The 25,472-nt window shown below is 46.3% G+C and overlaps 13 non-coding genes across 13 annotated transcripts; all 13 read right to left on the minus strand.

The window, feature by feature from the left end:
* Positions 1 to 715: 715 nt before the first annotated feature.
* Positions 716 to 797, minus strand: trnal-uag (transfer RNA leucine (anticodon UAG)). Its single transcript has one exon. It is a non-coding gene; the product is annotated as a tRNA-Leu (tRNA).
* A 1,846-nt stretch (positions 798 to 2,643) lies between these two features.
* Positions 2,644 to 2,725, minus strand: trnal-uag (transfer RNA leucine (anticodon UAG)). The gene has a single exon. It is a non-coding gene; the product is annotated as a tRNA-Leu (tRNA).
* A 1,847-nt stretch (positions 2,726 to 4,572) lies between these two features.
* Positions 4,573 to 4,654, minus strand: trnal-uag (transfer RNA leucine (anticodon UAG)). Its single transcript has one exon. It is a non-coding gene; the product is annotated as a tRNA-Leu (tRNA).
* A 1,847-nt stretch (positions 4,655 to 6,501) lies between these two features.
* Positions 6,502 to 6,583, minus strand: trnal-uag (transfer RNA leucine (anticodon UAG)). The gene has a single exon. It is a non-coding gene; the product is annotated as a tRNA-Leu (tRNA).
* A 1,846-nt stretch (positions 6,584 to 8,429) lies between these two features.
* Positions 8,430 to 8,511, minus strand: trnal-uag (transfer RNA leucine (anticodon UAG)). Its single transcript has one exon. It is a non-coding gene; the product is annotated as a tRNA-Leu (tRNA).
* Positions 8,512 to 10,358: 1,847 nt separating this feature from the next.
* trnal-uag (transfer RNA leucine (anticodon UAG)) lies at positions 10,359 to 10,440 on the minus strand. The gene has a single exon. It is a non-coding gene; the product is annotated as a tRNA-Leu (tRNA).
* Positions 10,441 to 12,287: 1,847 nt separating this feature from the next.
* Positions 12,288 to 12,369, minus strand: trnal-uag (transfer RNA leucine (anticodon UAG)). Its single transcript has one exon. It is a non-coding gene; the product is annotated as a tRNA-Leu (tRNA).
* Positions 12,370 to 14,215: 1,846 nt separating this feature from the next.
* trnal-uag (transfer RNA leucine (anticodon UAG)) lies at positions 14,216 to 14,297 on the minus strand. Its single transcript has one exon. It is a non-coding gene; the product is annotated as a tRNA-Leu (tRNA).
* Positions 14,298 to 16,143: 1,846 nt separating this feature from the next.
* On the minus strand, positions 16,144 to 16,225 carry trnal-uag (transfer RNA leucine (anticodon UAG)). The gene has a single exon. It is a non-coding gene; the product is annotated as a tRNA-Leu (tRNA).
* A 1,846-nt stretch (positions 16,226 to 18,071) lies between these two features.
* trnal-uag (transfer RNA leucine (anticodon UAG)) lies at positions 18,072 to 18,153 on the minus strand. Its single transcript has one exon. It is a non-coding gene; the product is annotated as a tRNA-Leu (tRNA).
* Positions 18,154 to 19,999: 1,846 nt separating this feature from the next.
* On the minus strand, positions 20,000 to 20,081 carry trnal-uag (transfer RNA leucine (anticodon UAG)). Its single transcript has one exon. It is a non-coding gene; the product is annotated as a tRNA-Leu (tRNA).
* A 1,846-nt stretch (positions 20,082 to 21,927) lies between these two features.
* On the minus strand, positions 21,928 to 22,009 carry trnal-uag (transfer RNA leucine (anticodon UAG)). Its single transcript has one exon. It is a non-coding gene; the product is annotated as a tRNA-Leu (tRNA).
* A 1,846-nt stretch (positions 22,010 to 23,855) lies between these two features.
* trnal-uag (transfer RNA leucine (anticodon UAG)) lies at positions 23,856 to 23,937 on the minus strand. Its single transcript has one exon. It is a non-coding gene; the product is annotated as a tRNA-Leu (tRNA).
* Between the last annotated feature and the right edge of the window lie 1,535 nt (positions 23,938 to 25,472).

A 25,472-nucleotide genomic window follows, 5' to 3' on the forward strand; every position in this document is an offset into this window, starting at 1 on the left:
AAGGGCACAATAGCTGCAGAGCACCTTGTTTCCCGTCACAGAGCTGGGAGATCCTGGTGACTTTCTGGGGCGCAGGACTCCAAATAGCACTTGCCACATCAATGTATTGTGTGAATTGAAAAAGCCCGCGAATGAGAGACTGAAATGTCCTGCTTGGAACTACTGTTGGATTGTGCTTTGTTGTTGAAGGGCTTGCGTTTGAACGTCAGCTCTGCTGCTTATGTTTTGTCAGGCTGAGCAAGCAGAATTGTAGGATGTTACCCGCTAGATTGGAAAATGCGAGTTGTTGGGAGATATCTGTGCGTATGAATATTGGTTGAATTGTAGAGATAATGAACTTAATGACTAGCACTGCCTGATAAGACACGCAGTAAGAATGAATGGGAGTTTGTGTGAAGTTGAAACACATTTTTCTGGAGCTGCTGTGCCCAGTTGTCAGGATGGCTGAGTGGAGTAAGGTGCCAGAATCAAGGACTGTTAATCCTTACCTGATCAAAGGTTGGCGAATTCTGGTCCTTTTCTTGGGCCATGGGTTGCACTCCCACCTCTGACATGTCATTTTTACCCACACAAATGCAGCCAGCGTCAAAATGCTTTCAATTTGCAAGTGGCCACGTCAAACACCTCAACGGTATTCAACAAACTCAAGGCACTGCTCACAGAGCGACTTGCTTTCCCCTCACCAAAATTGGCAAATATTACACGCCACAAATTCTGGCAGCGGTGGGATTCGAACCCACGCCTCCGAAGAAATTGGAGCCTAAATCCAGCGCCTTAGACCACTCGGCCACGCTACCACTGAAAGCTGCTCCCGTTTTGAAAGCAATGACGAGTGAGTGAGCTGTGAATTTGCCTTGCGAAAGGTTAGAATAAAGGAAATTAAAGTCGTCGACGGTAAATTCTCGATAACCGATTTTGCAATACACAGGTCGGAGGAACCGAAATGTCCACAGGACACTACCAGTAATTAGATGCATGTTGGAACAAACTAGTTATAACTTCCATTCAATATTTATTCCTATATCAACATCACTGAAAAAACCGGATTATCTGGTCATGATCATATTGCTGTTTGTGGGATCTTGCTGTGCGCAAATTTGCTGTCGCCTTTTCTACATTATAACAGTGCCTCCACTTTACAAATACTTCATTGGCTGTAAAGCGCTTTGTAGGTCCTGAGCTCGTGAAATGAACGATTGTGCTGCTGCTCAGTTAGTGTGCGGAATTTGGAGCACATTTTTCTCACCTTGCTCTGCCCGTTGTCAGGCTGGCCGAGTGGTATAAGGTGCCAGACTCAAGGACTATAATCTTTGCCTTACCGAAGGTTGCTGTATTCTGGTCCCTTTCTAGGTGCGTGGGTTGGAATCCCACTTCTGACATTACCTTTTTATCCACACAAATGCAGCAAGCTTCAAAAAAGCCTGCTCAACTGGCCTTCAATTTGCAAGTGGCCACCTCGCACACCTCAACGGTATCGCCGTTATCCGACAAACTGAAGGACCCACCACTCACAAACCAACTTTTCTTCCTCTCTAAACTTATCACAACCTCACGCTCTTCTCGGGGATAAGGCTTCAAATCACGCTTCTCCTTTCAACCCTTTGCCACACGAAAAAGCAGCACACTCAGAGCATTACATTGTTACCCTCCCGCGTTGCTGAATTCCACATTGTTTTCTTGTACTGTGGCTTTCAACCCCGGTGGTGTTTCTCAGAACAGGGCAGCAGAGTCAAAGAATGGGACTTCTTCCACACAAAGGCTTCTGAATTGTGCTCTGTTACTCAGAGAATGACTTCCACTGTTACTTCTGACATTAACATTTTGCCAGAGCCAAGCGAATCAGGCACCAACACGTAAAAGTTGCCACAATCGATGCCTTTGTGGACTGAGCCTTTCAGGTGGCAACGCTCAGACTGATGCTTCAGGCCAAGGGCACAATAGCTGCAGAGCACCTTGTTTCCCGTCACAGAGCTGGGAGATCCTGGTGACTTTCTGGGGCGCAGGACTCCAAATAGCACTTGCCACATCAATGTATTGTGTGAATTGAAAAAGCCCGCGAATGAGAGACTGAAATGTCCTGCTTGGAACTACTGTTGGATTGTGCTTTGTTGTTGAAGGGCTTGCGTTTGAACGTCAGCTCTGCTGCTTATGTTTTGTCAGGCTGAGCAAGCAGAATTGTAGGATGTTACCCGCTAGATTGGAAAATGCGAGTTGTTGGGAGATATCTGTGCGTATGAATATTGGTTGAATTGTAGAGATAATGAACTTAATGACTAGCACTGCCTGATAAGACACGCAGTAAGAATGAATGGGAGTTTGTGTGAAGTTGAAACACATTTTTCTGGAGCTGCTGTGCCCAGTTGTCAGGATGGCTGAGTGGAGTAAGGTGCCAGAATCAAGGACTGTTAATCCTTACCTGACCAAAGGTTGGCGAATTCTGGTCCTTTTCTTGGGCCATGGGTTGCACTCCCACCTCTGACATGTCATTTTTACCCACACAAATGCAGCCAGCGTCAAAAGGCTTTCAATTTGCAAGTGGCCACGTCAAACACCTCAACGGTATTCAGCAAACTCAAGGCACTGCTCACAGAGCGACTTGCTTTCCCCTCACCAAAATTGGCAAATATTACACGCCACAAATTCTGGCAGCGGTGGGATTCGAACCCACGCCTCCGAAGAGATTGGAGCCTAAATCCAGCACCTTAGACCACTCGGCCACGCTACCACTTAAAGCTGCTTCCGTTTTGAAAGCAATGACGAGTGAGTGAGCTGTGAATTTGCCTTGCGAAAGGTTAGAATAAAGGAAATTAAAGTCGTCGACGGTAAATTCTCGATAACCGATTTTGCAATACACAGGTCGGAGGAACCGAAATGTCCACAGGACACTACCAGTAATTAGATGCATGTTGGAACAAACTAGTTATAACTTCCATTCAATATTTATTCCTATATCAACATCACTGAAAAAACCGGATTATCTGGTCATGATCATATTGCTGTTTGTGGGATCTTGCTGTGCGCAAATTTGCTGGCGCCTTTTCTACATTATAACAGTGCCTCCACTTTACAAATACTTCATTGGCTGTAAAGCGCTTTGGGAGGTCCTGAGCTCGTGAAATGAACGATTGTGATGCTGCTCAGTTAGTGTGCGGAATTTGGAGCACATTTTTCTCACCTTGCTCTGCCCGTTGTCAGGCTGGCCGAGTGGTATAAGGTGCCAGACTCAAGGACTATAATCTTTGCCTTACCGAAGGTTGCTGTATTCTGGTCCCTTTCTAGGTGCGTGGGTTGGAATCCCACTTCTGACATTACCTTTTTATCCACACAAATGCAGCAAGCTTCAAAAAAGCCTGCTCAACTGGCCTTCAATTTGCAAGTGGCCACCTCGCACACCTCAACGGTATCGCCGTTATCCGACAAACTGAAGGACCCACCACTCACAAACCAACTTTTCTTCCTCTCTAAACTTATCACAACCTCACGCTCTTCTCGGGGATAAGGCTTCAAATCACGCTTCTCCTTTCAACCCTTTGCCACACGAAAAAGCAGCACACTCAGAGCATTACATTGTTACCCTCCCGCGTTGCTGAATTCCACATTGTTTTCTTGTACTGTGGCTTTCAACCCCGGTGGTGTTTCTCAGAACAGGGCAGCAGAGTCAAAGAATGGGACTTCTTCCACACAAAGGCTTCTGAATTGTGCTCTGTTACTCAGAGAATGACTTCCACTGTTACTTCTGACATTAACATTTTGCCAGAGCCAAGCGAATCAGGCACCAACACGTAAAAGTTGCCACAATCGATGCCTTTGTGGACTGAGCCTTTCAGGTGGCAACGCTCAGACTGATGCTTCAGGCCAAGGGCACAATAGCTGCAGAGCACCTTGTTTCCCGTCACAGAGCTGGGAGATCCTGGTGACTTTCTGGGGCGCAGGACTCCAAATAGCACTTGCCACATCAATGTATTGTGTGAATTGAAAAAGCCCGCGAATGAGAGACTGAAATGTCCTGCTTGGAACTACTGTTGGATTGTGCTTTGTTGTTGAAGGGCTTGCGTTTGAACGTCAGCTCTGCTGCTTATGTTTTGTCAGGCTGAGCAAGCAGAATTGTAGGATGTTACCCGCTAGATTGGAAAATGCGAGTTGTTGGGAGATATCTGTGCGTATGAATATTGGTTGAATTGTAGAGATAATGAACTTAATGACTAGCACTGCCTGATAAGACACGCAGTAAGAATGAATGGGAGTTTGTGTGAAGTTGAAACACATTTTTCTGGAGCTGCTGTGCCCAGTTGTCAGGATGGCTGAGTGGAGTAAGGTGCCAGAATCAAGGACTGTTAATCCTTACCTGACCAAAGGTTGGCGAATTCTGGTCCTTTTCTTGGGCCATGGGTTGCACTCCCACCTCTGACATGTCATTTTTACCCACACAAATGCAGCCAGCGTCAAAAGGCTTTCAATTTGCAAGTGGCCACGTCAAACACCTCAACGGTATTCAGCAAACTCAAGGCACTGCTCACAGAGCGACTTGCTTTCCCCTCACCAAAATTGGCAAATATTACACGCCACAAATTCTGGCAGCGGTGGGATTCGAACCCACGCCTCCGAAGAGATTGGAGCCTAAATCCAGCACCTTAGACCACTCGGCCACGCTACCACTTAAAGCTGCTTCCGTTTTGAAAGCAATGACGAGTGAGTGAGCTGTGAATTTGCCTTGCGAAAGGTTAGAATAAAGGAAATTAAAGTCGTCGACGGTAAATTCTCGATAACCGATTTTGCAATACACAGGTCGGAGGAACCGAAATGTCCACAGGACACTACCAGTAATTAGATGCATGTTGGAACAAACTAGTTATAACTTCCATTCAATATTTATTCCTATATCAACATCACTGAAAAAACCGGATTATCTGGTCATGATCATATTGCTGTTTGTGGGATCTTGCTGTGCGCAAATTTGCTGGCGCCTTTTCTACATTATAACAGTGCCTCCACTTTACAAATACTTCATTGGCTGTAAAGCGCTTTGGGAGGTCCTGAGCTCGTGAAATGAACGATTGTGATGCTGCTCAGTTAGTGTGCGGAATTTGGAGCACATTTTTCTCACCTTGCTCTGCCCGTTGTCAGGCTGGCCGAGTGGTATAAGGTGCCAGACTCAAGGACTATAATCTTTGCCTTACCGAAGGTTGCTGTATTCTGGTCCCTTTCTAGGTGCGTGGGTTGGAATCCCACTTCTGACATTACCTTTTTATCCACACAAATGCAGCAAGCTTCAAAAAAGCCTGCTCAACTGGCCTTCAATTTGCAAGTGGCCACCTCGCACACCTCAACGGTATCGCCGTTATCCGACAAACTGAAGGACCCACCACTCACAAACCAACTTTTCTTCCTCTCTAAACTTATCACAACCTCACGCTCTTCTCGGGGATAAGGCTTCAAATCACGCTTCTCCTTTCAACCCTTTGCCACACGAAAAAGCAGCACACTCAGAGCATTACATTGTTACCCTCCCGCGTTGCTGAATTCCACATTGTTTTCTTGTACTGTGGCTTTCAACCCCGGTGGTGTTTCTCAGAACAGGGCAGCAGAGTCAAAGAATGGGACTTCTTCCACACAAAGGCTTCTGAATTGTGCTCTGTTACTCAGAGAATGACTTCCACTGTTACTTCTGACATTAACATTTTGCCAGAGCCAAGCGAATCAGGCACCAACACGTAAAAGTTGCCACAATCGATGCCTTTGTGGACTGAGCCTTTCAGGTGGCAACGCTCAGACTGATGCTTCAGGCCAAGGGCACAATAGCTGCAGAGCACCTTGTTTCCCGTCACAGAGCTGGGAGATCCTGGTGACTTTCTGGGGCGCAGGACTCCAAATAGCACTTGCCACATCAATGTATTGTGTGAATTGAAAAAGCCCGCGAATGAGAGACTGAAATGTCCTGCTTGGAACTACTGTTGGATTGTGCTTTGTTGTTGAAGGGCTTGCGTTTGAACGTCAGCTCTGCTGCTTATGTTTTGTCAGGCTGAGCAAGCAGAATTGTAGGATGTTACCCGCTAGATTGGAAAATGCGAGTTGTTGGGAGATATCTGTGCGTATGAATATTGGTTGAATTGTAGAGATAATGAACTTAATGACTAGCACTGCCTGATAAGACACGCAGTAAGAATGAATGGGAGTTTGTGTGAAGTTGAAACACATTTTTCTGGAGCTGCTGTGCCCAGTTGTCAGGATGGCTGAGTGGAGTAAGGTGCCAGAATCAAGGACTGTTAATCCTTACCTGACCAAAGGTTGGCGAATTCTGGTCCTTTTCTTGGGCCATGGGTTGCACTCCCACCTCTGACATGTCATTTTTACCCACACAAATGCAGCCAGCGTCAAAAGGCTTTCAATTTGCAAGTGGCCACGTCAAACACCTCAACGGTATTCAACAAACTCAAGGCACTGCTCACAGAGCGACTTGCTTTCCCCTCACCAAAATTGGCAAATATTACACGCCACAAATTCTGGCAGCGGTGGGATTCGAACCCACGCCTCCGAAGAGATTGGAGCCTAAATCCAGCGCCTTAGACCACTCGGCCACGCTACCACTGAAAGCTGCTCCCGTTTTGAAAGCAATGACGAGTGAGTGAGCTGTGAATTTGCCTTGCGAAAGGTTAGAATAAAGGAAATTAAAGTCGTCGACGGTAAATTCTCGATAACCGATTTTGCAATACACAGGTCGGAGGAACCGAAATGTCCACAGGACACTACCAGTAATTAGATGCATGTTGGAACAAACTAGTTATAACTTCCATTCAATATTTATTCCTATATCAACATCACTGAAAAAAACGGATTATCTGGTCATGATCATATTGCTGTTTGTGGGATCTTGCTGTGCGCAAATTTGCTGGCGCCTTTTCTACATTATAACAGTGCCTCCACTTTACAAATACTTCATTGGCTGTAAAGCGCTTTGTAGGTCCTGAGCTCGTGAAATGAACGATTGTGCTGCTGCTCAGTTAGTGTGCGGAATTTGGAGCACATTTTTCTCACCTTGCTCTGCCCGTTGTCAGGCTGGCCGAGTGGTATAAGGTGCCAGACTCAAGGACTATAATCTTTGCCTTACCGAAGGTTGCTGTATTCTGGTCCCTTTCTAGGTGCGTGGGTTGGAATCCCACTTCTGACATTACCTTTTTATCCACACAAATGCAGCAAGCTTCAAAAAAGCCTGCTCAACTGGCCTTCAATTTGCAAGTGGCCACCTCGCACACCTCAACGGTATCGCCGTTATCCGACAAACTGAAGGACCCACCACTCACAAACCAACTTTTCTTCCTCTCTAAACTTATCACAACCTCACGCTCTTCTCGGGGATAAGGCTTCAAATCACGCTTCTCCTTTCAACCCTTTGCCACACGAAAAAGCAGCACACTCAGAGCATTACATTGTTACCCTCCCGCGTTGCTGAATTCCACATTGTTTTCTTGTACTGTGGCTTTCAACCCCGGTGGTGTTTCTCAGAACAGGGCAGCAGAGTCAAAGAATGGGACTTCTTCCACACAAAGGCTTCTGAATTGTGCTCTGTTACTCAGAGAATGACTTCCACTGTTACTTCTGACATTAACATTTTGCCAGAGCCAAGCGAATCAGGCACCAACACGTAAAAGTTGCCACAATCGATGCCTTTGTGGACTGAGCCTTTCAGGTGGCAACGCTCAGACTGATGCTTCAGGCCAAGGGCACAATAGCTGCAGAGCACCTTGTTTCCCGTCACAGAGCTGGGAGATCCTGGTGACTTTCTGGGGCGCAGGACTCCAAATAGCACTTGCCACATCAATGTATTGTGTGAATTGAAAAAGCCCGCGAATGAGAGACTGAAATGTCCTGCTTGGAACTACTGTTGGATTGTGCTTTGTTGTTGAAGGGCTTGCGTTTGAACGTCAGCTCTGCTGCTTATGTTTTGTCAGGCTGAGCAAGCAGAATTGTAGGATGTTACCCGCTAGATTGGAAAATGCGAGTTGTTGGGAGATATCTGTGCGTATGAATATTGGTTGAATTGTAGAGATAATGAACTTAATGACTAGCACTGCCTGATAAGACACGCAGTAAGAATGAATGGGAGTTTGTGTGAAGTTGAAACACATTTTTCTGGAGCTGCTGTGCCCAGTTGTCAGGATGGCTGAGTGGAGTAAGGTGCCAGAATCAAGGACTGTTAATCCTTACCTGATCAAAGGTTGGCGAATTCTGGTCCTTTTCTTGGGCCATGGGTTGCACTCCCACCTCTGACATGTCATTTTTACCCACACAAATGCAGCCAGCGTCAAAATGCTTTCAATTTGCAAGTGGCCACGTCAAACACCTCAACGGTATTCAACAAACTCAAGGCACTGCTCACAGAGCGACTTGCTTTCCCCTCACCAAAATTGGCAAATATTACACGCCACAAATTCTGGCAGCGGTGGGATTCGAACCCACGCCTCCGAAGAGATTGGAGCCTAAATCCAGCGCCTTAGACCACTCGGCCACGCTACCACTGAAAGCTGCTCCCGTTTTGAAAGCAATGACGAGTGAGTGAGCTGTGAATTTGCCTTGCGAAAGGTTAGAATAAAGGAAATTAAAGTCGTCGACGGTAAATTCTCGATAACCGATTTTGCAATACACAGGTCGGAGGAACCGAAATGTCCACAGGACACTACCAGTAATTAGATGCATGTTGGAACAAACTAGTTATAACTTCCATTCAATATTTATTCCTATATCAACATCACTGAAAAAACCGGATTATCTGGTCATGATCATATTGCTGTTTGTGGGATCTTGCTGTGCGCAAATTTGCTGGCGCCTTTTCTACATTATAACAGTGCCTCCACTTTACAAATACTTCATTGGCTGTAAAGCGCTTTGGGAGGTCCTGAGCTCGTGAAATGAACGATTGTGATGCTGCTCAGTTAGTGTGCGGAATTTGGAGCACATTTTTCTCACCTTGCTCTGCCCGTTGTCAGGCTGGCCGAGTGGTATAAGGTGCCAGACTCAAGGACTATAATCTTTGCCTTACCGAAGGTTGCTGTATTCTGGTCCCTTTCTAGGTGCGTGGGTTGGAATCCCACTTCTGACATTACCTTTTTATCCACACAAATGCAGCAAGCTTCAAAAAAGCCTGCTCAACTGGCCTTCAATTTGCAAGTGGCCACCTCGCACACCTCAACGGTATCGCCGTTATCCGACAAACTGAAGGACCCACCACTCACAAACCAACTTTTCTTCCTCTCTAAACTTATCACAACCTCACGCTCTTCTCGGGGATAAGGCTTCAAATCACGCTTCTCCTTTCAACCCTTTGCCACACGAAAAAGCAGCACACTCAGAGCATTACATTGTTACCCTCCCGCGTTGCTGAATTCCACATTGTTTTCTTGTACTGTGGCTTTCAACCCCGGTGGTGTTTCTCAGAACAGGGCAGCAGAGTCAAAGAATGGGACTTCTTCCACACAAAGGCTTCTGAATTGTGCTCTGTTACTCAGAGAATGACTTCCACTGTTACTTCTGACATTAACATTTTGCCAGAGCCAAGCGAATCAGGCACCAACACGTAAAAGTTGCCACAATCGATGCCTTTGTGGACTGAGCCTTTCAGGTGGCAACGCTCAGACTGATGCTTCAGGCCAAGGGCACAATAGCTGCAGAGCACCTTGTTTCCCGTCACAGAGCTGGGAGATCCTGGTGACTTTCTGGGGCGCAGGACTCCAAATAGCACTTGCCACATCAATGTATTGTGTGAATTGAAAAAGCCCGCGAATGAGAGACTGAAATGTCCTGCTTGGAACTACTGTTGGATTGTGCTTTGTTGTTGAAGGGCTTGCGTTTGAACGTCAGCTCTGCTGCTTATGTTTTGTCAGGCTGAGCAAGCAGAATTGTAGGATGTTACCCGCTAGATTGGAAAATGCGAGTTGTTGGGAGATATCTGTGCGTATGAATATTGGTTGAATTGTAGAGATAATGAACTTAATGACTAGCACTGCCTGATAAGACACGCAGTAAGAATGAATGGGAGTTTGTGTGAAGTTGAAACACATTTTTCTGGAGCTGCTGTGCCCAGTTGTCAGGATGGCTGAGTGGAGTAAGGTGCCAGAATCAAGGACTGTTAATCCTTACCTGATCAAAGGTTGGCGAATTCTGGTCCTTTTCTTGGGCCATGGGTTGCACTCCCACCTCTGACATGTCATTTTTACCCACACAAATGCAGCCAGCGTCAAAATGCTTTCAATTTGCAAGTGGCCACGTCAAACACCTCAACGGTATTCAACAAACTCAAGGCACTGCTCACAGAGCGACTTGCTTTCCCCTCACCAAAATTGGCAAATATTACACGCCACAAATTCTGGCAGCGGTGGGATTCGAACCCACGCCTCCGAAGAGATTGGAGCCTAAATCCAGCGCCTTAGACCACTCGGCCACGCTACCACTGAAAGCTGCTCCCGTTTTGAAAGCAATGACGAGTGAGTGAGCTGTGAATTTGCCTTGCGAAAGGTTAGAATAAAGGAAATTAAAGTCGTCGACGGTAAATTCTCGATAACCGATTTTGCAATACACAGGTCGGAGGAACCGAAATGTCCACAGGACACTACCAGTAATTAGATGCATGTTGGAACAAACTAGTTATAACTTCCATTCAATATTTATTCCTATATCAACATCACTGAAAAAACCGGATTATCTGGTCATGATCATATTGCTGTTTGTGGGATCTTGCTGTGCGCAAATTTGCTGGCGCCTTTTCTACATTATAACAGTGCCTCCACTTTACAAATACTTCATTGGCTGTAAAGCGCTTTGGGAGGTCCTGAGCTCGTGAAATGAACGATTGTGATGCTGCTCAGTTAGTGTGCGGAATTTGGAGCACATTTTTCTCACCTTGCTCTGCCCGTTGTCAGGCTGGCCGAGTGGTATAAGGTGCCAGACTCAAGGACTATAATCTTTGCCTTACCGAAGGTTGCTGTATTCTGGTCCCTTTCTAGGTGCGTGGGTTGGAATCCCACTTCTGACATTACCTTTTTATCCACACAAATGCAGCAAGCTTCAAAAAAGCCTGCTCAACTGGCCTTCAATTTGCAAGTGGCCACCTCGCACACCTCAACGGTATCGCCGTTATCCGACAAACTGAAGGACCCACCACTCACAAACCAACTTTTCTTCCTCTCTAAACTTATCACAACCTCACGCTCTTCTCGGGGATAAGGCTTCAAATCACGCTTCTCCTTTCAACCCTTTGCCACACGAAAAAGCAGCACACTCAGAGCATTACATTGTTACCCTCCCGCGTTGCTGAATTCCACATTGTTTTCTTGTACTGTGGCTTTCAACCCCGGTGGTGTTTCTCAGAACAGGGCAGCAGAGTCAAAGAATGGGACTTCTTCCACACAAAGGCTTCTGAATTGTGCTCTGTTACTCAGAGAATGACTTCCACTGTTACTTCTGACATTAACATTTTGCCAGAGCCAAGCGAATCAGGCACCAACACGTAAAAGTTGCCACAATCGATGCCTTTGTGGACTGAGCCTTTCAGGTGGCAACGCTCAGACTGATGCTTCAGGCCAAGGGCACAATAGCTGCAGAGCACCTTGTTTCCCGTCACAGAGCTGGGAGATCCTGGTGACTTTCTGGGGCGCAGGACTCCAAATAGCACTTGCCACATCAATGTATTGTGTGAATTGAAAAAGCCCGCGAATGAGAGACTGAAATGTCCTGCTTGGAACTACTGTTGGATTGTGCTTTGTTGTTGAAGGGCTTGCGTTTGAACGTCAGCTCTGCTGCTTATGTTTTGTCAGGCTGAGCAAGCAGAATTGTAGGATGTTACCCGCTAGATTGGAAAATGCGAGTTGTTGGGAGATATCTGTGCGTATGAATATTGGTTGAATTGTAGAGATAATGAACTTAATGACTAGCACTGCCTGATAAGACACGCAGTAAGAATGAATGGGAGTTTGTGTGAAGTTGAAACACATTTTTCTGGAGCTGCTGTGCCCAGTTGTCAGGATGGCTGAGTGGAGTAAGGTGCCAGAATCAAGGACTGTTAATCCTTACCTGACCAAAGGTTGGCGAATTCTGGTCCTTTTCTTGGGCCATGGGTTGCACTCCCACCTCTGACATGTCATTTTTACCCACACAAATGCAGCCAGCGTCAAAAGGCTTTCAATTTGCAAGTGGCCACGTCAAACACCTCAACGGTATTCAACAAACTCAAGGCACTGCTCACAGAGCGACTTGCTTTCCCCTCACCAAAATTGGCAAATATTACACGCCACAAATTCTGGCAGCGGTGGGATTCGAACCCACGCCTCCGAAGAGATTGGAGCCTAAATCCAGCGCCTTAGACCACTCGGCCACGCTACCACTGAAAGCTGCTCCCGTTTTGAAAGCAATGACGAGTGAGTGAGCTGTGAATTTGCCTTGCGAAAGGTTAGAATAAAGGAAATTAAAGTCGTCGACGGTAAATTCTCGATAACCGATTTTGCAATACACAGGTCGGAGGAACCGAAATGTCCACAGGACACTACCAGTAATTAGATGCATGTTGGAACAAACTAGTTATAACTTCCATTCAATATTTATTCCTATATCAACATCACTGAAAAAAACGGATTATCTGGTCATGATCATATTGCTGTTTGTGGGATCTTGCTGTGCGCAAATTTGCTGGCGCCTTTTCTACATTATAACAGTGCCTCCACTTTACAAATACTTCATTGGCTGTAAAGCGCTTTGTAGGTCCTGAGCTCGTGAAATGAACGATTGTGCTGCTGCTCAGTTAGTGTGCGGAATTTGGAGCACATTTTTCTCACCTTGCTCTGCCCGTTGTCAGGCTGGCCGAGTGGTATAAGGTGCCAGACTCAAGGACTATAATCTTTGCCTTACCGAAGGTTGCTGTATTCTGGTCCCTTTCTAGGTGCGTGGGTTGGAATCCCACTTCTGACATTACCTTTTTATCCACACAAATGCAGCAAGCTTCAAAAAAGCCTGCTCAACTGGCCTTCAATTTGCAAGTGGCCACCTCGCACACCTCAACGGTATCGCCGTTATCCGACAAACTGAAGGACCCACCACTCACAAACCAACTTTTCTTCCTCTCTAAACTTATCACAACCTCACGCTCTTCTCGGGGATAAGGCTTCAAATCACGCTTCTCCTTTCAACCCTTTGCCACACGAAAAAGCAGCACACTCAGAGCATTACATTGTTACCCTCCCGCGTTGCTGAATTCCACATTGTTTTCTTGTACTGTGGCTTTCAACCCCGGTGGTGTTTCTCAGAACAGGGCAGCAGAGTCAAAGAATGGGACTTCTTCCACACAAAGGCTTCTGAATTGTGCTCTGTTACTCAGAGAATGACTTCCACTGTTACTTCTGACATTAACATTTTGCCAGAGCCAAGCGAATCAGGCACCAACACGTAAAAGTTGCCACAATCGATGCCTTTGTGGACTGAGCCTTTCAGGTGGCAACGCTCAGACTGATGCTTCAGGCCAAGGGCACAATAGCTGCAGAGCACCTTGTTTCCCGTCACAGAGCTGGGAGATCCTGGTGACTTTCTGGGGCGCAGGACTCCAAATAGCACTTGCCACATCAATGTATTGTGTGAATTGAAAAAGCCCGCGAATGAGAGACTGAAATGTCCTGCTTGGAACTACTGTTGGATTGTGCTTTGTTGTTGAAGGGCTTGCGTTTGAACGTCAGCTCTGCTGCTTATGTTTTGTCAGGCTGAGCAAGCAGAATTGTAGGATGTTACCCGCTAGATTGGAAAATGCGAGTTGTTGGGAGATATCTGTGCGTATGAATATTGGTTGAATTGTAGAGATAATGAACTTAATGACTAGCACTGCCTGATAAGACACGCAGTAAGAATGAATGGGAGTTTGTGTGAAGTTGAAACACATTTTTCTGGAGCTGCTGTGCCCAGTTGTCAGGATGGCTGAGTGGAGTAAGGTGCCAGAATCAAGGACTGTTAATCCTTACCTGATCAAAGGTTGGCGAATTCTGGTCCTTTTCTTGGGCCATGGGTTGCACTCCCACCTCTGACATGTCATTTTTACCCACACAAATGCAGCCAGCGTCAAAATGCTTTCAATTTGCAAGTGGCCACGTCAAACACCTCAACGGTATTCAACAAACTCAAGGCACTGCTCACAGAGCGACTTGCTTTCCCCTCACCAAAATTGGCAAATATTACACGCCACAAATTCTGGCAGCGGTGGGATTCGAACCCACGCCTCCGAAGAGATTGGAGCCTAAATCCAGCGCCTTAGACCACTCGGCCACGCTACCACTGAAAGCTGCTCCCGTTTTGAAAGCAATGACGAGTGAGTGAGCTGTGAATTTGCCTTGCGAAAGGTTAGAATAAAGGAAATTAAAGTCGTCGACGGTAAATTCTCGATAACCGATTTTGCAATACACAGGTCGGAGGAACCGAAATGTCCACAGGACACTACCAGTAATTAGATGCATGTTGGAACAAACTAGTTATAACTTCCATTCAATATTTATTCCTATATCAACATCACTGAAAAAACCGGATTATCTGGTCATGATCATATTGCTGTTTGTGGGATCTTGCTGTGCGCAAATTTGCTGGCGCCTTTTCTACATTATAACAGTGCCTCCACTTTACAAATACTTCATTGGCTGTAAAGCGCTTTGTAGGTCCTGAGCTCGTGAAATGAACGATTGTGCTGCTGCTCAGTTAGTGTGCGGAATTTGGAGCACATTTTTCTCACCTTGCTCTGCCCGTTGTCAGGCTGGCCGAGTGGTATAAGGTGCCAGACTCAAGGACTATAATCTTTGCCTTACCGAAGGTTGCTGTATTCTGGTCCCTTTCTAGGTGCGTGGGTTGGAATCCCACTTCTGACATTACCTTTTTATCCACACAAATGCAGCAAGCTTCAAAAAAGCCTGCTCAACTGGCCTTCAATTTGCAAGTGGCCACCTCGCACACCTCAACGGTATCGCCGTTATCCGACAAACTGAAGGACCCACCACTCACAAACCAACTTTTCTTCCTCTCTAAACTTATCACAACCTCACGCTCTTCTCGGGGATAAGGCTTCAAATCACGCTTCTCCTTTCAACCCTTTGCCACACGAAAAAGCAGCACACTCAGAGCATTACATTGTTACCCTCCCGCGTTGCTGAATTCCACATTGTTTTCTTGTACTGTGGCTTTCAACCCCGGTGGTGTTTCTCAGAACAGGGCAGCAGAGTCAAAGAATGGGACTTCTTCCACACAAAGGCTTCTGAATTGTGCTCTGTTACTCAGGGAATGACTTCCACTGTTACTTCTGACATTAACATTTTGCCAGAGCCAAGCGAATCAGGCACCAACACGTAAAAGTTGCCACAGTCGATGCCTTTGTGGACTGAGCCTTTCAGGTGGCAACGCTCAGACTGATGCTTCAGGCCAAGGGCACAATAGCTGCAGAGCACCTTGTTTCCCGTCACAGAGCTGGGAGATCCTGGTGACTTTCTGGGGCGCAGGACTCCAAATAGCACTTGCCACATCAATGTATTGTGTGAATTGAAAAAGCCCGCGAATGAGAGACTGAAATGTCCTGCTTGGAACTACTGTTGGATTGTGCTTTGTTGTTGAAGGGCTTGCGTTTGAACGTCAGCTCTGCTGCTTATGTTTTGTCAGGCTGAGCAAGCAGAATTGTAGGATGTTACCCGCTAGATTGGAAAATGCGAGTTGTTGGGAGATATCTGTGCGTATGAATATTGGTTGAATTGTAGAGATAATGAACTTAATGACTAGCACTGCCTGATAAGACACGCAGTAAGAATGAATGGGAGTTTGTGTGAAGTTGAAACACATTTTTCTGGAGCTGCTGTGCCCAGTTGTCAGGATGGCTGAGTGGAGTAAGGTGCCAGAATCAAGGACTGTTAATCCTTACCTGATCAAAGGTTGGCGAATTCTGGTCCTTTTCTTGGGCCATGGGTTGCACTCCCACCTCTGACATGTCATTTTTACCCACACAAATGCAGCCAGCGTCAAAATGCTTTCAATTTGCAAGTGGCCACGTCAAACACCTCAACGGTATTCAACAAACTCAAGGCACTGCTCACAGAGCGACTTGCTTTCCCCTCACCAAAATTGGCAAATATTACACGCCACAAATTCTGGCAGCGGTGGGATTCGAACCCACGCCTCCGAAGAGATTGGAGCCTAAATCCAGCGCCTTAGACCACTCGGCCACGCTACCACTGAAAGCTGCTCCCGTTTTGAAAGCAATGACGAGTGAGTGAGCTGTGAATTTGCCTTGCGAAAGGTTAGAATAAAGGAAATTAAAGTCGTCGACGGTAAATTCTCGATAACCGATTTTGCAATACACAGGTCGGAGGAACCGAAATGTCCACAGGACACTACCAGTAATTAGATGCATGTTGGAACAAACTAGTTATAACTTCCATTCAATATTTATTCCTATATCAACATCACTGAAAAAACCGGATTATCTGGTCATGATCATATTGCTGTTTGTGGGATCTTGCTGTGCGCAAATTTGCTGGCGCCTTTTCTACATTATAACAGTGCCTCCACTTTACAAATACTTCATTGGCTGTAAAGCGCTTTGTAGGTCCTGAGCTCGTGAAATGAACGATTGTGCTGCTGCTCAGTTAGTGTGCGGAATTTGGAGCACATTTTTCTCACCTTGCTCTGCCCGTTGTCAGGCTGGCCGAGTGGTATAAGGTGCCAGACTCAAGGACTATAATCTTTGCCTTACCGAAGGTTGCTGTATTCTGGTCCCTTTCTAGGTGCGTGGGTTGGAATCCCACTTCTGACATTACCTTTTTATCCACACAAATGCAGCAAGCTTCAAAAAAGCCTGCTCAACTGGCCTTCAATTTGCAAGTGGCCACCTCGCACACCTCAACGGTATCGCCGTTATCCGACAAACTGAAGGACCCACCACTCACAAACCAACTTTTCTTCCTCTCTAAACTTATCACAACCTCACGCTCTTCTCGGGGATAAGGCTTCAAATCACGCTTCTCCTTTCAACCCTTTGCCACACGAAAAAGCAGCACACTCAGAGCATTACATTGTTACCCTCCCGCGTTGCTGAATTCCACATTGTTTTCTTGTACTGTGGCTTTCAACCCCGGTGGTGTTTCTCAGAACAGGGCAGCAGAGTCAAAGAATGGGACTTCTTCCACACAAAGGCTTCTGAATTGTGCTCTGTTACTCAGGGAATGACTTCCACTGTTACTTCTGACATTAACATTTTGCCAGAGCCAAGCGAATCAGGCACCAACACGTAAAAGTTGCCACAGTCGATGCCTTTGTGGACTGAGCCTTTCAGGTGGCAACGCTCAGACTGATGCTTCAGGCCAAGGGCACAATAGCTGCAGAGCACCTTGTTTCCCGTCACAGAGCTGGGAGATCCTGGTGACTTTCTGGGGCGCAGGACTCCAAATAGCACTTGCCACATCAATGTATTGTGTGAATTGAAAAAGCCCGCGAATGAGAGACTGAAATGTCCTGCTTGGAACTACTGTTGGATTGTGCTTTGTTGTTGAAGGGCTTGCGTTTGAACGTCAGCTCTGCTGCTTATGTTTTGTCAGGCTGAGCAAGCAGAATTGTAGGATGTTACCCGCTAGATTGGAAAATGCGAGTTGTTGGGAGATATCTGTGCGTATGAATATTGGTTGAATTGTAGAGATAATGAACTTAATGACTAGCACTGCCTGATAAGACACGCAGTAAGAATGAATGGGAGTTTGTGTGAAGTTGAAACACATTTTTCTGGAGCTGCTGTGCCCAGTTGTCAGGATGGCTGAGTGGAGTAAGGTGCCAGAATCAAGGACTGTTAATCCTTACCTGATCAAAGGTTGGCGAATTCTGGTCCTTTTCTTGGGCCATGGGTTGCACTCCCACCTCTGACATGTCATTTTTACCCACACAAATGCAGCCAGCGTCAAAATGCTTTCAATTTGCAAGTGGCCACGTCAAACACCTCAACGGTATTCAACAAACTCAAGGCACTGCTCACAGAGCGACTTGCTTTCCCCTCACCAAAATTGGCAAATATTACACGCCACAAATTCTGGCAGCGGTGGGATTCGAACCCACGCCTCCGAAGAGATTGGAGCCTAAATCCAGCGCCTTAGACCACTCGGCCACGCTACCACTGAAAGCTGCTCCCGTTTTGAAAGCAATGACGAGTGAGTGAGCTGTGAATTTGCCTTGCGAAAGGTTAGAATAAAGGAAATTAAAGTCGTCGACGGTAAATTCTCGATAACCGATTTTGCAATACACAGGTCGGAGGAACCGAAATGTCCACAGGACACTACCAGTAATTAGATGCATGTTGGAACAAACTAGTTATAACTTCCATTCAATATTTATTCCTATATCAACATCACTGAAAAAAACGGATTATCTGGTCATGATCATATTGCTGTTTGTGGGATCTTGCTGTGCGCAAATTTGCTGGCGCCTTTTCTACATTATAACAGTGCCTCCACTTTACAAATACTTCATTGGCTGTAAAGCGCTTTGTAGGTCCTGAGCTCGTGAAATGAACGATTGTGCTGCTGCTCAGTTAGTGTGCGGAATTTGGAGCACATTTTTCTCACCTTGCTCTGCCCGTTGTCAGGCTGGCCGAGTGGTATAAGGTGCCAGACTCAAGGACTATAATCTTTGCCTTACCGAAGGTTGCTGTATTCTGGTCCCTTTCTAGGTGCGTGGGTTGGAATCCCACTTCTGACATTACCTTTTTATCCACACAAATGCAGCAAGCTTCAAAAAAGCCTGCTCAACTGGCCTTCAATTTGCAAGTGGCCACCTCGCACACCTCAACGGTATCGCCGTTATCCGACAAACTGAAGGACCCACCACTCACAAACCAACTTTTCTTCCTCTCTAAACTTATCACAACCTCACGCTCTTCTCGGGGATAAGGCTTCAAATCACGCTTCTCCTTTCAACCCTTTGCCACACGAAAAAGCAGCACACTCAGAGCATTACATTGTTACCCTCCCGCGTTGCTGAATTCCACATTGTTTTCTTGTACTGTGGCTTTCAACCCCGGTGGTGTTTCTCAGAACAGGGCAGCAGAGTCAAAGAATGGGACTTCTTCCACACAAAGGCTTCTGAATTGTGCTCTGTTACTCAGAGAATGACTTCCACTGTTACTTCTGACATTAACATTTTGCCAGAGCCAAGCGAATCAGGCACCAACACGTAAAAGTTGCCACAGTCGATGCCTTTGTGGACTGAGCCTTTCAGGTGGCAACGCTCAGACTGATGCTTCAGGCCAAGGGCACAATAGCTGCAGAGCACCTTGTTTCCCGTCACAGAGCTGGGAGATCCTGGTGACTTTCTGGGGCGCAGGACTCCAAATAGCACTTGCCACATCAATGTATTGTGTGAATTGAAAAAGCCCGCGAATGAGAGACTGAAATGTCCTGCTTGGAACTACTGTTGGATTGTGCTTTGTTGTTGAAGGGCTTGCGTTTGAACGTCAGCTCTGCTGCTTATGTTTTGTCAGGCTGAGCAAGCAGAATTGTAGGATGTTACCCGCTAGATTGGAAAATGCGAGTTGTTGGGAGATATCTGTGCGTATGAATATTGGTTGAATTGTAGAGATAATGAACTTAATGACTAGCACTGCCTGATAAGACACGCAGTAAGAATGAATGGGAGTTTGTGTGAAGTTGAAACACATTTTTCTGGAGCTGCTGTGCCCAGTTGTCAGGATGGCTGAGTGGAGTAAGGTGCCAGAATCAAGGACTGTTAATCCTTACCTGATCAAAGGTTGGCGAATTCTGGTCCTTTTCTTGGGCCATGGGTTGCACTCCCACCTCTGACATGTCATTTTTACCCACACAAATGCAGCCAGCGTCAAAATGCTTTCAATTTGCAAGTGGCCACGTCAAACACCTCAACGGTATTCAACAAACTCAAGGCACTGCTCACAGAGCGACTTGCTTTCCCCTCACCAAAATTGGCAAATATTACACGCCACAAATTCTGGCAGCGGTGGGATTCGAACCCACGCCTCCGAAGAGATTGGAGCCTAAATCCAGCGCCTTAGACCACTCGGCCACGCTACCACTGAAAGCTGCTCCCGTTTTGAAAGCAATGACGAGTGAGTGAGCTGTGAATTTGCCTTGCGAAAGGTTAGAATAAAGGAAATTAAAGTCGTCGACGGTAAATTCTCGATAACCGATTTTGCAATACACAGGTCGGAGGAACCGAAATGTCCACAGGACACTACCAGTAATTAGATGCATGTTGGAACAAACTAGTTATAACTTCCATTCAATATTTATTCCTATATCAACATCACTGAAAAAAACGGATTATCTGGTCATGATCATATTGCTGTTTGTGGGATCTTGCTGTGCGCAAATTTGCTGGCGCCTTTTCTACATTATAACAGTGCCTCCACTTTACAAATACTTCATTGGCTGTAAAGCGCTTTGTAGGTCCTGAGCTCGTGAAATGAACGATTGTGCTGCTGCTCAGTTAGTGTGCGGAATTTGGAGCACATTTTTCTCACCTTGCTCTGCCCGTTGTCAGGCTGGCCGAGTGGTATAAGGTGCCAGACTCAAGGACTATAATCTTTGCCTTACCGAAGGTTGCTGTATTCTGGTCCCTTTCTAGGTGCGTGGGTTGGAATCCCACTTCTGACATTACCTTTTTATCCACACAAATGCAGCAAGCTTCAAAAAAGCCTGCTCAACTGGCCTTCAATTTGCAAGTGGCCACCTCGCACACCTCAACGGTATCGCCGTTATCCGACAAACTGAAGGACCCACCACTCACAAACCAACTTTTCTTCCTCTCTAAACTTATCACAACCTCACGCTCTTCTCGGGGATAAGGCTTCAAATCACGCTTCTCCTTTCAACCCTTTGCCACACGAAAAAGCAGCACACTCAGAGCATTACATTGTTACCCTCCCGCGTTGCTGAATTCCACATTGTTTTCTTGTACTGTGGCTTTCAACCCCGGTGGTGTTTCTCAGAACAGGGCAGCAGAGTCAAAGAATGGGACTTCTTCCACACAAAGGCTTCTGAATTGTGCTCTGTTACTCAGAGAATGACTTCCACTGTTACTTCTGACATTAACATTTTGCCAGAGCCAAGCGAATCAGGCACCAACACGTAAAAGTTGCCACAATCGATGCCTTTGTGGACTGAGCCTTTCAGGTGGCAACGCTCAGACTGATGCTTCAGGCCAAGGGCACAATAGCTGCAGAGCACCTTGTTTCCCGTCACAGAGCTGGGAGATCCTGGTGACTTTCTGGGGCGCAGGACTCCAAATAGCACTTGCCACATCAATGTATTGTGTGAATTGAAAAAGCCCGCGAATGAGAGACTGAAATGTCCTGCTTGGAACTACTGTTGGATTGTGCTTTGTTGTTGAAGGGCTTGCGTTTGAACGTCAGCTCTGCTGCTTATGTTTTGTCAGGCTGAGCAAGCAGAATTGTAGGATGTTACCCGCTAGATTGGAAAATGCGAGTTGTTGGGAGATATCTGTGCGTATGAATATTGGTTGAATTGTAGAGATAATGAACTTAATGACTAGCACTGCCTGATAAGACACGCAGTAAGAATGAATGGGAGTTTGTGTGAAGTTGAAACACATTTTTCTGGAGCTGCTGTGCCCAGTTGTCAGGATGGCTGAGTGGAGTAAGGTGCCAGAATCAAGGACTGTTAATCCTTACCTGATCAAAGGTTGGCGAATTCTGGTCCTTTTCTTGGGCCATGGGTTGCACTCCCACCTCTGACATGTCATTTTTACCCACACAAATGCAGCCAGCGTCAAAATGCTTTCAATTTGCAAGTGGCCACGTCAAACACCTCAACGGTATTCAGCAAACTCAAGGCACTGCTCACAGAGCGACTTGCTTTCCCCTCACCAAAATTGGCAAATATTACACGCCACAAATTCTGGCAGCGGTGGGATTCGAACCCACGCCTCCGAAGAGATTGGAGCCTAAATCCAGCGCCTTAGACCACTCGGCCACGCTACCACTGAAAGCTATTCCCGTTTTGAAAGCAATGACGAGTGAGTGAGCTGTGAATTTGCCTTGCGAAAGGTTAGAATAAAGGAAATTAAAGTCGTCGACGGTAAATTCTCGATAACCGATTTTGCAATACACAGGTCGGAGGAACCGAAATGTCCACAGGACACTACCAGTAATTAGATGCATGTTGGAACAAACTAGTTATAACTTCCATTCAATATTTATTCCTATATCAACATCACTGAAAAAACCGGATTATCTGGTCATGATCATATTGCTGTTTGTGGGATCTTGCTGTGCGCAAATTTGCTGGCGCCTTTTCTACATTATAACAGTGCCTCCACTTTACAAATACTTCATTGGCTGTAAAGCGCTTTGTAGGTCCTGAGCTCGTGAAATGAACGATTGTGCTGCTGCTCAGTTAGTGTGCGGAATTTGGAGCACATTTTTCTCACCTTGCTCTGCCCGTTGTCAGGCTGGCCGAGTGGTATAAGGTGCCAGACTCAAGGACTATAATCTTTGCCTTACCGAAGGTTGCTGTATTCTGGTCCCTTTCTAGGTGCGTGGGTTGGAATCCCACTTCTGACATTACCTTTTTATCCACACAAATGCAGCAAGCTTCAAAAAAGCCTGCTCAACTGGCCTTCAATTTGCAAGTGGCCACCTCGCACACCTCAACGGTATCGCCGTTATCCGACAAACTGAAGGACCCACCACTCACAAACCAACTTTTCTTCCTCTCTAAACTTATCACAACCTCACGCTCTTCTCGGGGATAAGGCTTCAAATCACGCTTCTCCTTTCAACCCTTTGCCACACGAAAAAGCAGCACACTCAGAGCATTACATTGTTACCCTCCCGCGTTGCTGAATTCCACATTGTTTTCTTGTACTGTGGCTTTCAACCCCGGTGGTGTTTCTCAGAACAGGGCAGCAGAGTCAAAGAATGGGACTTCTTCCACACAAAGGCTTCTGAATTGTGCTCTGTTACTCAGGGAATGACTTCCACTGTTACTTCTGACATTAACATTTTGCCAGAGCCAAGCGAATCAGGCACCAACACGTAAAAGTTGCCACAGTCGATGCCTTTGTGGACTGAGCCTTTCAGGTGGCAACGCTCAGACTGATGCTTCAGGCCAAGGGCACAATAGCTGCAGAGCACCTTGTTTCCCGTCACAGAGCTGGGAGATCCTGGTGACTTTCTGGGGCGCAGGACTCCAAATAGCACTTGCCACATCAATGTATTGTGTGAATTGAAAAAGCCCGCGAATGAGAGACTGAAATGTCCTGCTTGGAACTACTGTTGGATTGTGCTTTGTTGTTGAAGGGCTTGCGTTTGAACGTCAGCTCTGCTGCTTATGTTTTGTCAGGCTGAGCAAGCAGAATTGTAGGATGTTACCCGCTAGATTGGAAAATGCGAGTTGTTGGGAGATATCTGTGCGTATGAATATTGGTTGAATTGTAGAGATAATGAACTTAATGACTAGCACTGCCTGATAAGACACGCAGTAAGAATGAATGGGAGTTTGTGTGAAGTTGAAACACATTTTTCTGGAGCTGCTGTGCCCAGTTGTCAGGATGGCTGAGTGGAGTAAGGTGCCAGAATCAAGGACTGTTAATCCTTACCTGATCAAAGGTTGGCGAATTCTGGTCCTTTTCTTGGGCCATGGGTTGCACTCCCACCTCTGACATGTCATTTTTACCCACACAAATGCAGCCAGCGTCAAAATGCTTTCAATTTGCAAGTGGCCACGTCAAACACCTCAACGGTATTCAACAAACTCAAGGCACTGCTCACAGAGCGACTTGCTTTCCCCTCACCAAAATTGGCAAATATTACACGCCACAAATTCTGGCAGCGGTGGGATTCGAACCCACGCCTCCGAAGAGATTGGAGCCTAAATCCAGCGCCTTAGACCACTCGGCCACGCTACCACTGAAAGCTGCTCCCGTTTTGAAAGCAATGACGAGTGAGTGAGCTGTGAATTTGCCTTGCGAAAGGTTAGAATAAAGGAAATTAAAGTCGTCGACGGTAAATTCTCGATAACCGATTTTGCAATACACAGGTCGGAGGAACCGAAATGTCCACAGGACACTACCAGTAATTAGATGCATGTTGGAACAAACTAGTTATAACTTCCATTCAATATTTATTCCTATATCAACATCACTGAAAAAACCGGATTATCTGGTCATGATCATATTGCTGTTTGTGGGATCTTGCTGTGCGCAAATTTGCTGGCGCCTTTTCTACATTATAACAGTGCCTCCACTTTACAAATACTTCATTGGCTGTAAAGCGCTTTGTAGGTCCTGAGCTCGTGAAATGAACGATTGTGCTGCTGCTCAGTTAGTGTGCGGAATTTGGAGCACATTTTTCTCACCTTGCTCTGCCCGTTGTCAGGCTGGCCGAGTGGTATAAGGTGCCAGACTCAAGGACTATAATCTTTGCCTTACCGAAGGTTGCTGTATTCTGGTCCCTTTCTAGGTGCGTGGGTTGGAATCCCACTTCTGACATTACCTTTTTATCCACACAAATGCAGCAAGCTTCAAAAAAGCCTGCTCAACTGGCCTTCAATTTGCAAGTGGCCACCTCGCACACCTCAACGGTATCGCCGTTATCCGACAAACTGAAGGACCCACCACTCACAAACCAACTTTTCTTCCTCTCTAAACTTATCACAACCTCACGCTCTTCTCGGGGATAAGGCTTCAAATCACGCTTCTCCTTTCAACCCTTTGCCACACGAAAAAGCAGCACACTCAGAGCATTACATTGTTACCCTCCCGCGTTGCTGAATTCCACATTGTTTTCTTGTACTGTGGCTTTCAACCCCGGTGGTGTTTCTCAGAACAGGGCAGCAGAGTCAAAGAATGGGACTTCTTCCACACAAAGGCTTCTGAATTGTGCTCTGTTACTCAGGGAATGACTTCCACTGTTACTTCTGACATTAACATTTTGCCAGAGCCAAGCGAATCAGGCACCAACACGTAAAAGTTGCCACAGTCGATGCCTTTGTGGACTGAGCCTTTCAGGTGGCAACGCTCAGACTGATGCTTCAGGCCAAGGGCACAATAGCTGCAGAGCACCTTGTTTCCCGTCACAGAGCTGGGAGATCCTGGTGACTTTCTGGGGCGCAGGACTCCAAATAGCACTTGCCACATCAATGTATTGTGTGAATTGAAAAAGCCCGCGAATGAGAGACTGAAATGTCCTGCTTGGAACTACTGTTGGATTGTGCTTTGTTGTTGAAGGGCTTGCGTTTGAACGTCAGCTCTGCTGCTTATGTTTTGTCAGGCTGAGCAAGCAGAATTGTAGGATGTTACCCGCTAGATTGGAAAATGCGAGTTGTTGGGAGATATCTGTGCGTATGAATATTGGTTGAATTGTAGAGATAATGAACTTAATGACTAGCACTGCCTGATAAGACACGCAGTAAGAATGAATGGGAGTTTGTGTGAAGTTGAAA

This window comes from Pristiophorus japonicus, chromosome 8 (genome assembly GCF_044704955.1).
Source record: "Pristiophorus japonicus isolate sPriJap1 chromosome 8, sPriJap1.hap1, whole genome shotgun sequence".
NCBI classification, from domain to species: Eukaryota; Metazoa; Chordata; class Chondrichthyes; family Pristiophoridae; genus Pristiophorus; species Pristiophorus japonicus.